Source organism: Hyla sarda, chromosome 6 (genome assembly GCF_029499605.1).
Source record: "Hyla sarda isolate aHylSar1 chromosome 6, aHylSar1.hap1, whole genome shotgun sequence".
Taxonomy (NCBI): Eukaryota; Metazoa; Chordata; class Amphibia; order Anura; family Hylidae; genus Hyla; species Hyla sarda.
The window spans coordinates 193,956,929-193,969,208 of record NC_079194.1 but is presented as its reverse complement, the minus strand read 5'-3'; the positions used below and the strand labels follow the sequence as shown (position 1 = coordinate 193,969,208).

At 41.4% G+C, this 12,280-nt stretch overlaps 1 long non-coding RNA gene across 2 annotated transcripts; it reads right to left on the bottom strand.

Annotated features, from left to right (window-relative positions):
- Window positions 1-1,120: 1,120 nt before the first annotated feature.
- LOC130277673 (uncharacterized) lies at window positions 1,121-10,694 on the bottom strand. Of its 2 annotated transcripts, none has more exons than XR_008845522.1 (3): window positions 10,606-10,694; window positions 7,730-7,872; window positions 1,121-1,339 (listed from the first exon to the last, which is right to left on the bottom strand). It is a non-coding gene; the product is annotated as an uncharacterized LOC130277673 (long non-coding RNA). The 2 variants fall into 2 exon arrangements; XR_008845521.1 differs by having other exon boundaries at window positions 1,121-1,310.
- Between the last annotated feature and the right edge of the window lie 1,586 nt (window positions 10,695-12,280).

Here is a 12,280-nt window from a genome sequence, read left to right as displayed (position 1 = left end):
GCTTGGCACTGATTCCTGGAATTTTAAATGTTTGTCTTACTGAAGTCTCTCCATGGCGATGATTTTATGTGGTTCCAATAAAGGTGAAGTTTCATAATCGCTGGCATCTACCTGCTTTCTCAATTTACAAATCTGTTTAACTTTCTGGCATCAGTTGATTTAAAAAAATTAAAAAAAAGAGTTTTCACTGGAGCACCCCTTTAAATATGCTTCAAACTACACTGTGTAAATATATAACCTCAGCCTAGCTACAAACAGATATAGCAGAGTTAAATATCTCATTTAACTGGTTACTGCTGCTTTTTGGGGGGGATTGTGAGTTTTGATAATACAGTAGTTGCACCTGCACTCCAATGTGAATCTATCTGTGACACATTGTGATGCCCCCATGAGTCTTGCAGAACTACAAACTCAACGTTTTCTCCGTCTGTATATCAGTTCAGTTTTATTCCGTTGCATTGTTACAAGCTTTATGTATATGTGATGCCTTTGATGTGAATTAAGTTGTTCTTTACTAAGTTACAAAGTTTTCTCTTAACACATCAAAAGCTCCACCGCAGCCCCCTTACCACATACATATAAAAAACTGTTTAAAGCAAGCTGAGGGATATGGTTCTTTTTTGTAAGAAAATAAAAGAGGCAATACGTTGCAAATCCCAAAGCAGCGGAGTGAAAGTAGAAGGAAGTGCCTTGGGTTTGCAGCTACTATAAATCCTACTTTACTGATCCCACTGGCGCCGGAGGGAAATGGAGAAAGGAGGAAGTGTTAAAAAAAAAAAAAAAAGATATACAGGCAGAAACAGGCAGCTCCAGGAGGTTAGAGGAGAGAAAACTCTACATTATTGACAAGTATGTACCAGACACATATTGTAATTATGTCCTGTGGTAAAATGTATTCTCACATCTGTCAAGAAATAAGCATAAATGTATATCACATTGTGTGTGCGTGTTTAGAGGTGGCAGGCATACAGAATATGTACATTCATCTTTAGGCGCTCTGTAGAATAAATTCTACAACACTTGTTAGAATCTTCACAGTAATAAACTTTCAGGGACATGGGGCTCATGAATAAGAAAAGTGAAGCCAGTACGTCAACATTATTCTGTTTTTATTTCTTCCGACAGTCAGGTCACGTTAACATGGATCCAGAGAGATGTTCTGCTCCGGTTCTGCCTCATCTTTTGGCTCCTTTCTTGGTCCTGGCTCGCTCCTGCATATAATTCTATTTTATAAGCAGATTCTTCTCACTGGTATTCATGATTTCAAGATCCTTGACCCATCTAGACAAAGGTCTTTCAGTCATGGCCTACTGGGTCAACATGATGAACACGGTGATGCCTAGTTGGTCATAGTTTATGTTTAAAAAAAAAAAAACTTCAGTTTATCTTAAAGGGTTACTCCACCCCTGGACATCTTATCCCCTATCCAAAAGAAAGGGGATAAGATGTCTGATCCTGGGGGTCTCCCCTACCTCCACCCCCCCCCTGCAATCTCCCCTACCCCCCTGCAACCTCCCTGCTGCACCCAGCATTTATTTGGAGCGTTAAGTGCAGCGCCGGAGGCTCGTGATGTCACGCCTGTGCCCGCTCATGACGTCACAGCCACGCCCCCTAAATGCAAGTCTATGGGAGGGTGTGTGACTGCTGTCATGTCCCCTCCCATAGACTTGCATTGAGGGGGCATGGCTGTGACATCACGAGCGGGGCATGATGTCACCGTGCACCGGATGTCTAGGGTGACGCAACCGAGATCGCAGGGGTCCCCAGCGCCGGGACCCCCGCGATCAGACATCTCATCCCCTATCTTTTAAAGTACCTCTTTAAACATTTTCTCCTGAACTCACAGCTCAGATGTTATTTTACAAGAGCAATATGAGAAATGAACGCTGAGCTGTGATTGGATCTATGGACAATCCAGACAGCTTTTGTCCCATACAGTTTTGAGCCAAAGCCTTAGCCATCTAAGAAAAAAGTAAAAAAAAATAACTAACTTTTTCCCCCTAAACTACAATGGTGTAGCCATAGAAAGACCCGTGCAGTATGTAATCACTTCTGACAATTTTTCCTTCCAAGTTGCACCTCACCATCAACTTAGAGTAACTCAAAGCTTGACAAACACTGATCTTGACAACTCCTTTTTATTCTGCAATTCCACTAAAAGTGTTCTGCCTACCATTGCCAGATGGAGCAATTTCAGGACCTGCAATGCAACAAGTACCATTGGAAGCAAATCTCTTTCTAAGCTTTAATGCTTTGTCACATGCAAGAAGCAGGCAAAATGTTTTTCTTTTTGTCAAATTTCTGCATGTAAAAAAGCACGTAAGAAATTCATGTTCAAAGTATATTCGAAGAATGTAATAAATATATATATATAAATATATATATATATATATATATATATATATATATATATATATATTTATTATTATAACCCTTAAGATTTACATAAACATACAGTGGTCCCTCAACATACGATGGTAATCCGTTCCAAATGGACCATCGTTTGTTGAAACCATCGTATGTTGAGGCATCCGTGCAATGTAAAGTATAGGACAGTGGTCTACAACCTGCGGACCTCCAGATGTTGCAAAACTACAACACCCAGCATGCTGGGAGGTGTAGTTTTGCAACATCTGGAGGTTTGCAGGTTGTAGACCATTGTTAGAGGAAGTTGTACTCACCTGTCCCCGCCGCTCCAGACCATCTCTGCTCGTCACCGCTGCTCGGGATGTCACCCTCCATCACTATCGCCGCGTCCCCGGGGTGTCCCCGATGCTCCGGCAAGACTCTGCTTCCCCGGCATCCTTGCTCTCCATCGCCGCCATCACGTCGCTACACACGCCGCTCCTATTGGATGAAGGGGCGGCGTGCGCAGCGAAGTGAAGACGACGATGGAGAGCGCCGACGATGCAGGGGATCCTGAAGAGGACGTGCCGGAGCCCTGAGGACAGGTAAGTGATCGTCAGCAGACCACACGGGGCACCGTAAACGGCTATCCGGTGGCAGCTGAAGCAGTCTGCGCAGCTGGATAGCCGTTTATGCGATGGCCCCGACATACAAAAGCATCGTGGGGGAGATTTATCAAAACCTGTGCAGAGGAAAATTTCCCCAGTTGCCCATAGCAACCAATCAGATCGCTTCTTTCAGTTTGCAAAGGCCTTTTTAAAAATGAAAGAAGTGATCTGATTGGTTGCTATGGGCAACTGGGCAAGCTTTCCTATCCACAAGTTTTGTTAAATCTCCCTCCGTATGTTGATGCTGCCTTCAACATGCTATGGCCTCTGAGACGCCATCGTATTTTGAAATGATCGTATGTCGGGGCCATTGTAGGTTGTGGGTCACTTTACAATGTTTTGTAAAAGACTTCAAAAGGGGTCTCGATGCATTTTTAGAGAATAATAACATTACTGGTTATGAATACTGGATTTATAGGGACATTGATCCGGGGATTTATTCTGACTGCCATATTTAAAGTCGGGAAGGAATTTTTTACCTCTAGTATGAGGGTTTTTTGTCTTCCTCTGGATCAATTCAGTAGGGACTCATTAGGGTTATAGCTTGGACTTGATGGACTCTGGTCTTTTTTCAACCTTATGAACTGTGTAATGTGAATATTTCATGTTTAACCCCTTAAGGACCAGGCCAATTTTCACTGTAGGACCGAAGCGTTTTTTTGCACATCTAACCCACTTTCACTTTAAGCATTAATAACTCTGGGATGCTTTTACCTATCATTCTGATTCCGAGATTGTTTTTTCGTGACATATTCTACTTTATGATATTGGTAAAATTTTATTGATACTTGCACCATTTCTTAGTGAATAATTCCAAAATTTGATGAAAAAATTGAAAATTTAGCATTTTTCTAACTTTGAAGCTCTCTGCTTGTAAGGAAAATAAACATTCTAAATAAATTATATTTTGATTCGCAAATATAATATGTCTACTTTATGTTTGCATCGTAAAGTTGAAAAGTTTTTACTTTTGGAAGACATCAGAGGGATTCAAAGTTCAGCAGCAATTTTCAAATTTTTCACCAAATTTTCAAAATCGGAATTTTTCATGGACCAGTTCTGGTTTGAAGTGGATTTGAAGAGCCTTCATATTAGAAATACCCCACAAATGACCCATTATAAAAACGGCACCCCTCAAAGTATTCAAAATGACACTCAGTAAGTGTGTTAACCCTTTAGGTGTTTCACAGGAATAGCAGCAAAGTGAAGGAGAAAATTCAAAATCTTCATTTTTTACACTCGCATGTTCTTGTAGACCCAGTTTTTGAATTTTTACAAGAGGTAAAAGGAAAAATATCCTCTCAAAATTTGTAACACAATTTCTCTTGAGTAAGAAAATACCTCATATGTGTATGTCAAGTGTTCGGCGGGCGCTGTAGAGGGCTCAGAAGGGAGGGAGCGACAATGGGATTTTGGAGAGTGAGTTTTTCTGAAATGGTTTTTGGGGGGCTTGTCACATTTTGGAAGCCCCTATGGTGCCAGAACAGCAAAATAAAACCACATGGCATACAATTTTGGAAACTACACCTCTCAAGGAATTTAACGAGGGGTACAGGGAGCCTTAACACCTCACAGGTATTTCACAACTTTTTGTTAAATTCGGATATGTAAATGAAAAAAAAAATGTTCTCACTAAAATGCTGCTTTTTCCCCAAATTTTACATTTATACAAAGGGTAATAGGAGAAAATTACCCCCAAAATTTGTAACCCCATTTCTTCTGAGTATGGAAATACCCCATGTGTGGACGTCAAGTGCTCTGCTGGCGCACTACAATGCTCAGAAGAGAAGGAGCACCATAAAGCTTTTGAAAAGGGAATTTGTTTGGAATGGAAATCAGGGGCCATGTGTGTTTATAAAGCCCCCCGTGGTGCCAGAACAGTGGACCCCCCCACATGTGACCCCATTTTGGAAACTACACCCCTCACATAATTTAATATGGGGTGCAGTGAGTATTTACACCCCACTGGCATTTGACAGATCTTTGGAACAGTGGGCTGTGCAAATGAAAAATTACAATTTTAATTTTCACGGATCACTATTCCAAAAATCTGTCAGACCCCTGTGGGGCATAAATGCTCACGGTACCCCTTATTGCATTACATGAGGGGTGTAGTTTCCAAAATGGGGTCACATGTGGGTATTTATTTTTTTGCATTTATGTTAGAACCGCTGTAAAATCAGCCACCCCTGTGCAAATCACCAATTTAGGCCTCAAATGTACATAGTGCACTCTCACTCCTGAGCCTTGTTGTGTATATCCGTTATATTACGCCCACATATGGGGTATATCCGTACTCAGGAGAAATTGCGTTAAAAATGTTGGGGTTCTTTTTTTCCTTTTACCTCTAGTGAAAATAAAAAGTAAAGGACAACACCAACATGTTAGTGTCATTTTTTTTTTTTTTTTTTACACTAACAGGCTGGTGTAGACCCCAACTTTTCTTTTTCATAAGGGGTAAAAGGAGAATAAGCCCCCCAAAATTTGTAGTGCAATTTCTCCCGAGTACAGAAATACCCCATATGTGGCCCTAAACTGTTTCCTTGAAATACGACAGGGCTCCGAAGTGATAGAGTGCCATGCGCATTTGAGGACTAAATTAGGGATTGCATAGGGGTGGACATAGGGGTATTCTACGCCAGTGATTCCCAAACAGGGTGCCTCCAGCTGTTGCTAAACTCCCAGCATGCCTGGACAGTCATTGGCTGTCCGAAAATGCTGGGAGTTGTTGTTTTGCAACAGCTGGAGGCTCCGTTTTGGAAACACTGCCGTACAATACGTTTTTCATTTTTATTGGGGGGACAGTGTAAGGGGTATATATGTTGTGTTTTACCCTTTATTATGTGTTAGTGTAGTGTTTTTAGGGTACATTCACACTGGCGGCAGTTTACAGTGAGCTTACTGCAAGGAGTATGCGCTGCGGCGAAAAATTTGCTGCAGCTCATACTTGAAGCAGGAAACTTACTGTAAACCTGCCTGTGTGAATGTACCCTGTACATTCACATGGAGGGGGGGGGGCAAACCTCCAGCTGTTTCAAAACTACAACTCCCAGCATGCACTGACAGACAGTGCATGCTGGGAGTTGTATTTTGCAACAGCTGGAGGCACACTGGTTGGAAAACCTTCAGTTAGGTTCTGTTACCTAACTCAGTATTTTCCAACCAGTGTGCCTCCAGATTTTGCAAAACTACAACTCCCAGCATGTACTGATCACCGAAGGGCATGCTGGGAGATGTAGTTATGCAACAGCTGGAGGTACACAACTACAACTCCCAGCATGCCGAGACAGCTGTTTGCTGTTTGGGCATGCTGGGATTTGCAGATTTGCAACAACTGGAGGGCTACAATTTAGAGATCTTCAAACTGTGGACCTCCAGCTGTTGCAAAACTACAAATCCCAGCATGCCCTGACAGCAAACTGCTGTTTGGGCATGCTAAGAGTTGCAGCTTTGCAACATCTGGAGGGCCACAGTTAGAGATCACTGCCAGTGATCTCCAAACTGTGGCCCTCCAGCTGTTGCAAAGCTACAAATCCCTGCATGCCCTAACAGCTGTCTGGGCATGCTGGGAGTTGTAGTTTTGCAACATCTGGAGGGTTACAGTGTGGAGACCACTGTATAGTGGTCTCAAACTGTACCCTCGAGATGTTGCTAGGCAACTTACCGGCTTCCGTCGGATCCAGCGAGCCAGCCGCACGACATCGCCGGACTCCGATCTCCTCCACCGATGGTCGCCAGCAGCCTCGCCCGCAGGGTAAGTGGACGTCGGCCCCGGTCCTCTGTCGGTTCTCCATTCTGCCCGCCTATTGTGGGTGGGCAGAACGGGGAAACCGAAAGAAAAAGCCCCCCGCCCCCGATCTGCTATTGGTGGTCGCGTCTAGACCACCAATAGCAGGGATAGGAGGGGTGGCACCCCTGCCACCTCACTCCTATGCCTTCGGGTGGATCGTGGGTGTCATGGACAACCGCGATCCCCGATATATTCCGGGTCACCGGGTCACCATAGACCCGTATGACTCGGAATAGCCGCAAATCGCAAGTGTAAATTCACCGTCTGATGACCCCCCTGGGCATTTGCGTGGGGTGCCTGCTGATAGATATCAGCAGTCACCCCCGTCCGGTCCCCGCCCGGCATGCGGCAGGGACCGAAATTCCCACGGATTCACAGGTACGCCCTTGGTCCTTAAGTACCAGGGAGCAAAGGCGTACCTGTACGCCCTTGGTCCTTAAGGGGTTATTCAGGAATAGAAAAACAAAGTATTTTTTTCCCCCAAAGAAACAGCCCCACACATGTCTTTGGGGTTGTGTTTGGTATTGCAGCTCAGTTCCATTGAAGTGAATAAAGCCAAATAGTGAGATCGCACACAACCTGAAGACAGAGGTGGTACAATTTTTTTGGAAGAAACCAGCTCTATCTATTTCTGGAAGCTCCTTTAAAATCCTCTGTCTGAAAAGAAAACTTGGTTCTTACAAGCAGTCCGAATATTATGTATAGTCAGCTCTTGCTTTCAATGCTGCATAAGTGTCATGCTGTAGATATGGCACAGGGAGTGAGACAGAGAAATCACATCTTATCTATCTGTCACATGAAAGACACAGGAGATTTCTGAGCTTACATTGCACTAAGAGTTAGTCTGGTACACAGCCAGGAGAGACTTTTTTGCAGTGATCTATAGCACAGCTTCTACCCTCTAGATTTTCTATGGCTCCATTACCTGGCATACTTCACAGAGCAATATTTCTGAGGAATCACAGGATCCATCTACACATCTTGTAATAGTTTCCTTCTTGTGCTGTGCAGAAAAATGTCAACAGCAAAACACAAACTTCTGAAGCACCAGCTCCTCCACTTTCTGCTCTGCAATAGAGAAGTCAATGAGGGAGATTTATCAAAACCTGTGCAGAGGAAAAGTTGCCCAGTTGCTCATAGCAACCAATCAGATCACTTCTTTCATTTTGCAGGGGCCTTGTTAAAAATGAAAGAAGGGAGCTGATCGGTTGCTATGGGCAACTCAGCAACTTTGCCTCTGCACAGGTTTTGATAAATCTCACCTAATGGCATAGAGGCCCTTAGGAGTGTATGGGAAACATGGATTCCCCCACAAGTTAAAACTACAGTAATAGGAAGTGCTGGTATGGAGGCTAGAAAGATATAGATGTTTTATTTAGTTCCTTGACAAACCAAAAAGATATAAAATGTAGGGACCCCATTTGTGGAAATCACATTGGTACTGAAATCAAGGTTCTCCATATTATCCTCCCCAGCTAAGGAGTTGCACAACTACAACCAGGATGGGGCTGATCAAATTATCTACCCAGAATCTTATTGGCACTGAGTTACAAAATTAGGTTCATTGAGGGACATCAATAATCAATAATGGTGTAGCAATGTGTGATTTTATGTCTGTTTTTTGCGACAAATGGTGCGTTTTTGCGCCAGATTTATCATTTGTCGCAAACCACTTATTAAATTTGGCGCAATTGATGCGCCTATAAAATGCGCAGAATCCTGCCCCAGAATTCCAGGCAACATTTTCTGGCTGTGTTGTAGCAGCTGAAACTTGTTACTTCTCCACTTGGATTTTGCCCTGCTTCACAAAGGTAAATCTAACACAGGTAGTTCCTTTTTCTAACTTAAAATTCTGTTCCTAGGGTTGATAAATGTTTCACTGGGATAAATGTTTCTTTTTACCTTAGCTAAACATCATTTTTTGGGGTTTTTTGCTTTCTGGTCCTTTTAAACAAGCTCTTTTTTTTTCTTTACATGGGTTAAAGGGGTACTCCGGTGAAAACCTTTTTTCTTTTAAATTAACTGGTGGCAGAAAGTTAAACATATTTGTAAATTACTTCTATCAAAAAATCGTAATCCTTCCTGTACTTATTAGCTGCTGAATACATCAGAGGAAATTCTTTTCTTTTTGGAATGCTCTCTGATGACATCACGAGCACAGTTCTCTCTGCTGACGTTATTATAATAATAATAATGCTTTATTTATTGTTGTCCTTAGTGGGATTTGAACCCAAGTCCCCAGCACTGCAAGGCAGCAGTGCTAACCTCTGAGCCACCATGCTGCCCTTAGCATACAGCTGCTATGCATGGTTGCTAAAATGGACAGAGATGTCAGCAGAGAGCACTGTGCTCGTGATGTCATCAGTGTTGCAAAAAGAAAGGAATTTCCTCTGTAGCATTCTGCAGCTAATAAGTACTGGAAGGATTAAGATTTTTTAATAGAAGTAATTTACAAATATGTTTAACTTTCTGCCACCAGTTGATTTAAAAGAAAAAAGGTTTTCACCGGAGTACCCCTTTAAGGTTTTTGTTTTGTTTGTGAACTTGAAAACAGCCACGTACTAAGACATTGGTAAGCCACTTTGTTTGGCCTGTGTTCTACCTTGTAATGTTTTTTAGCTACTTTCTGTGTCACTTGTTTCTTGGTGCAAGTTTGCGACCTAACGGGCATGATTGCGCCCGAAAATGCGCCAAAACAAAAGTCGCAAATGATGAATTTCATACCAAGGCATGATTGTAACTGAAATTGCGACTAACAAAGCGAAATCAGTGATTTTGTTCTAAACCATTTGGCGCAAGCATTTGTCGCAAAAAATGACATAAAGGAAAAATTGTGACAAATCACAGACAAAAAAACAGGGTAAAAAGCTTCATACATACCCCCCACTGTTCTTCTCTGGAGCATAAATGTCATACCTAACTGGATAGTCTCTCACCTGTCAACACATTTCGGTCATCTAAACTGGCACCTTCATCATTATGCTTCAGAGGAACAAAGCAATCTTTCTTCCGTTACCCAAAGAGTTTAAAAGATCTCCCCTGGACTAGTGGATCAACCTGGTTAGGTTGGAGTTGTACATTTGTATTCTTATCTTTTGGCGAGGGGCATTGCAGACTTCATTGGCAGGAGCATCAGTGGATATATTCCTGCAGTAAAATTGTACCAAATATCGCACAATTTCAAAAGGTTAGTAGCCCTTTGTTATAAGTGCCTAGTCTGAGGAGAACAATATGGAGAACTATACTCCCTCCATCATTTTTTTTTTTTTTACAGAATGAAGCGGAGTTTATTGTATAGGCCTAGGCTCAGGTTGAGTTTGTTTAGTTTAAGAACTTACCCATACAAGGTCTCTTTGCTGTAGAAAATGGGCTCACTCAATGGGGGAGATTTATCAAAATTTGTGCAAAGGAAAAGTTGCCCCGTTGCCCATAGCAGCCAATCAGATCGCTTCTTTCATTTTGCAGAAGGCATGTTAAAAATGAAAGAAGCGAGCTGATTGTTTGCTATGGGCAACTGGGCAACTGGGCAACTTTTTCTTTGGAAAGGTTTTGATAAATCTCCCCTATGTGATTAAAACATGCGCTAAGAGGCTACCCCACATTTATAAATATAAAAAATATAACAGTAGTGCAAATAAACTAGTCCATTAGTTATGATTCATTTTTCATTAGGGAGATAAATGGATCTGAATAGTGCCAATCTCTGAATAATACTGTGTAATATGCTAGTGCTATAAAAGCAATAGGAAATCAGAAATGACATTAGAGCTCTGCTCATTGATAAACTAAGCTCTGCTACACCTGAAAAACTGAACGCTGCTTCTTCTGTATATTAATTCAATGGAGATCCTCAATTCAGTACAGCTCTATTAATAAGCGATGTATCTCTTTCTCCAGTGGGCTGCTGGCTCCTAGTCTTTGCCATCAATAGTAATTGTAATATATGTAAGCATATTATCTATAAATTCCTTCCTAATAACCTTGTCTCTTAAATGACTGAATATAAAATTTAGCTCCATCAATTTAAAATAATGCCAGGAAGCCCCGGGGAAAGCATTGCACTTAAAGAGGCACTTAGCATTGTCTCGTCTTTTATTCAAAATATTCTTCTTAAATGAAAAATAAATAAAAAAAAGTGTAAAACAGGATCTAGATTCTTCCTTTCCAGGTATGATGATTTATTTTTCCATTTCGGGTGTCATAAGGTTTGATGACATTTCAAGTACATGTTTCTCGTTTACTAACCTAGTGCCGAAAATTTGAAAAATACTGTTTCACTGAGAACACATTAGAATAATTGGCCAATTTTTCAGCTAATACAATATTGACCTACACTTGACCCGCTTCTCTTTCCCTTTTTAAAATGGATTCACTGTTAATATTGATATGATGACTTTATGATCTTTTGATATTAAAGGGAAAAAAATGTTGCCATAGATTCCTAACAGCACTGTTATTCGTAGAGCTTCATATCCAATTTGCAGGTTATCAACTCCTTATCTCTTCATTTTTATTGTAAGGATGTTTGGAATGCCAGTTATTTCTACTGAACTTTAAAGTTACTATATTTTTTCATGTGTTAATTACAGAGCCCCTTTGGGGCATTTTAGCTTTCCCACTATCAAGATGTTAATAAAACAGCTACCCCCCCCCCCCCCCATCCTCGTTGTATTCTCTTACACTGGAAATGGAAAATTTACATAGGTATAAATGATATGTAAATAATCCCTTGACATGTTTTACATTGTTTGTACGAGTAAAAAAAATTAAAAAAAATAAAAGATCTATCATGTTTAACCAATGGCTACGAAAAAGTGCCCACACATTGAAGCAAGATTTATCAACCTGTCCAGAGCAAAGGTTTCTGAGTTGTCCATAGCAACCAATCAGATCACTTTCATTTTGCAGAGGCCTTGTTAAAAATGAAACAAGTAATCTGATTGGTTGCTATGGGCAACTTAGCAACTTTTCCTCTGGACTGGTGTTGATAAATCCATTGTACCTTCAGCCGCCACCTTCAACAACTGGATCTGAGGTGTTAGGCAGCCTCCCAGCTGGAGTGAATAATAGAGCATGTTGGATTTTTACTGCATGCACCTATTGTTCCCAGAGGGATAAGCCAGAACCACAGCTGTCTGTCTGTGGCTTACCCCTCCTCTTAGAGAACACATTAATGTCATCTGTGCTGAACATTCATGTTTGGGGGAAGTCAGGAGGGATAACTGTCAGCCAAACAAATGTTTGTCTGACAGTCATTGAAAATGTGTGGCTACCTTAAAGGGGTACTCCAGTGAAAACCTTTTTTTCTTTTAAATCAACTGGTGGCAGAAAGTTAAACATATTTGTAAATTACTTCTATTAAAAAATTGTAATCCTTCCTGTACTTATTAGCTGCTGAATACGACAGAGGAAATTATTTTCTTTTTGGAATGCTCTCTGATGACATCACGAGCACAGTTCTCTCTGCTGACGTTAT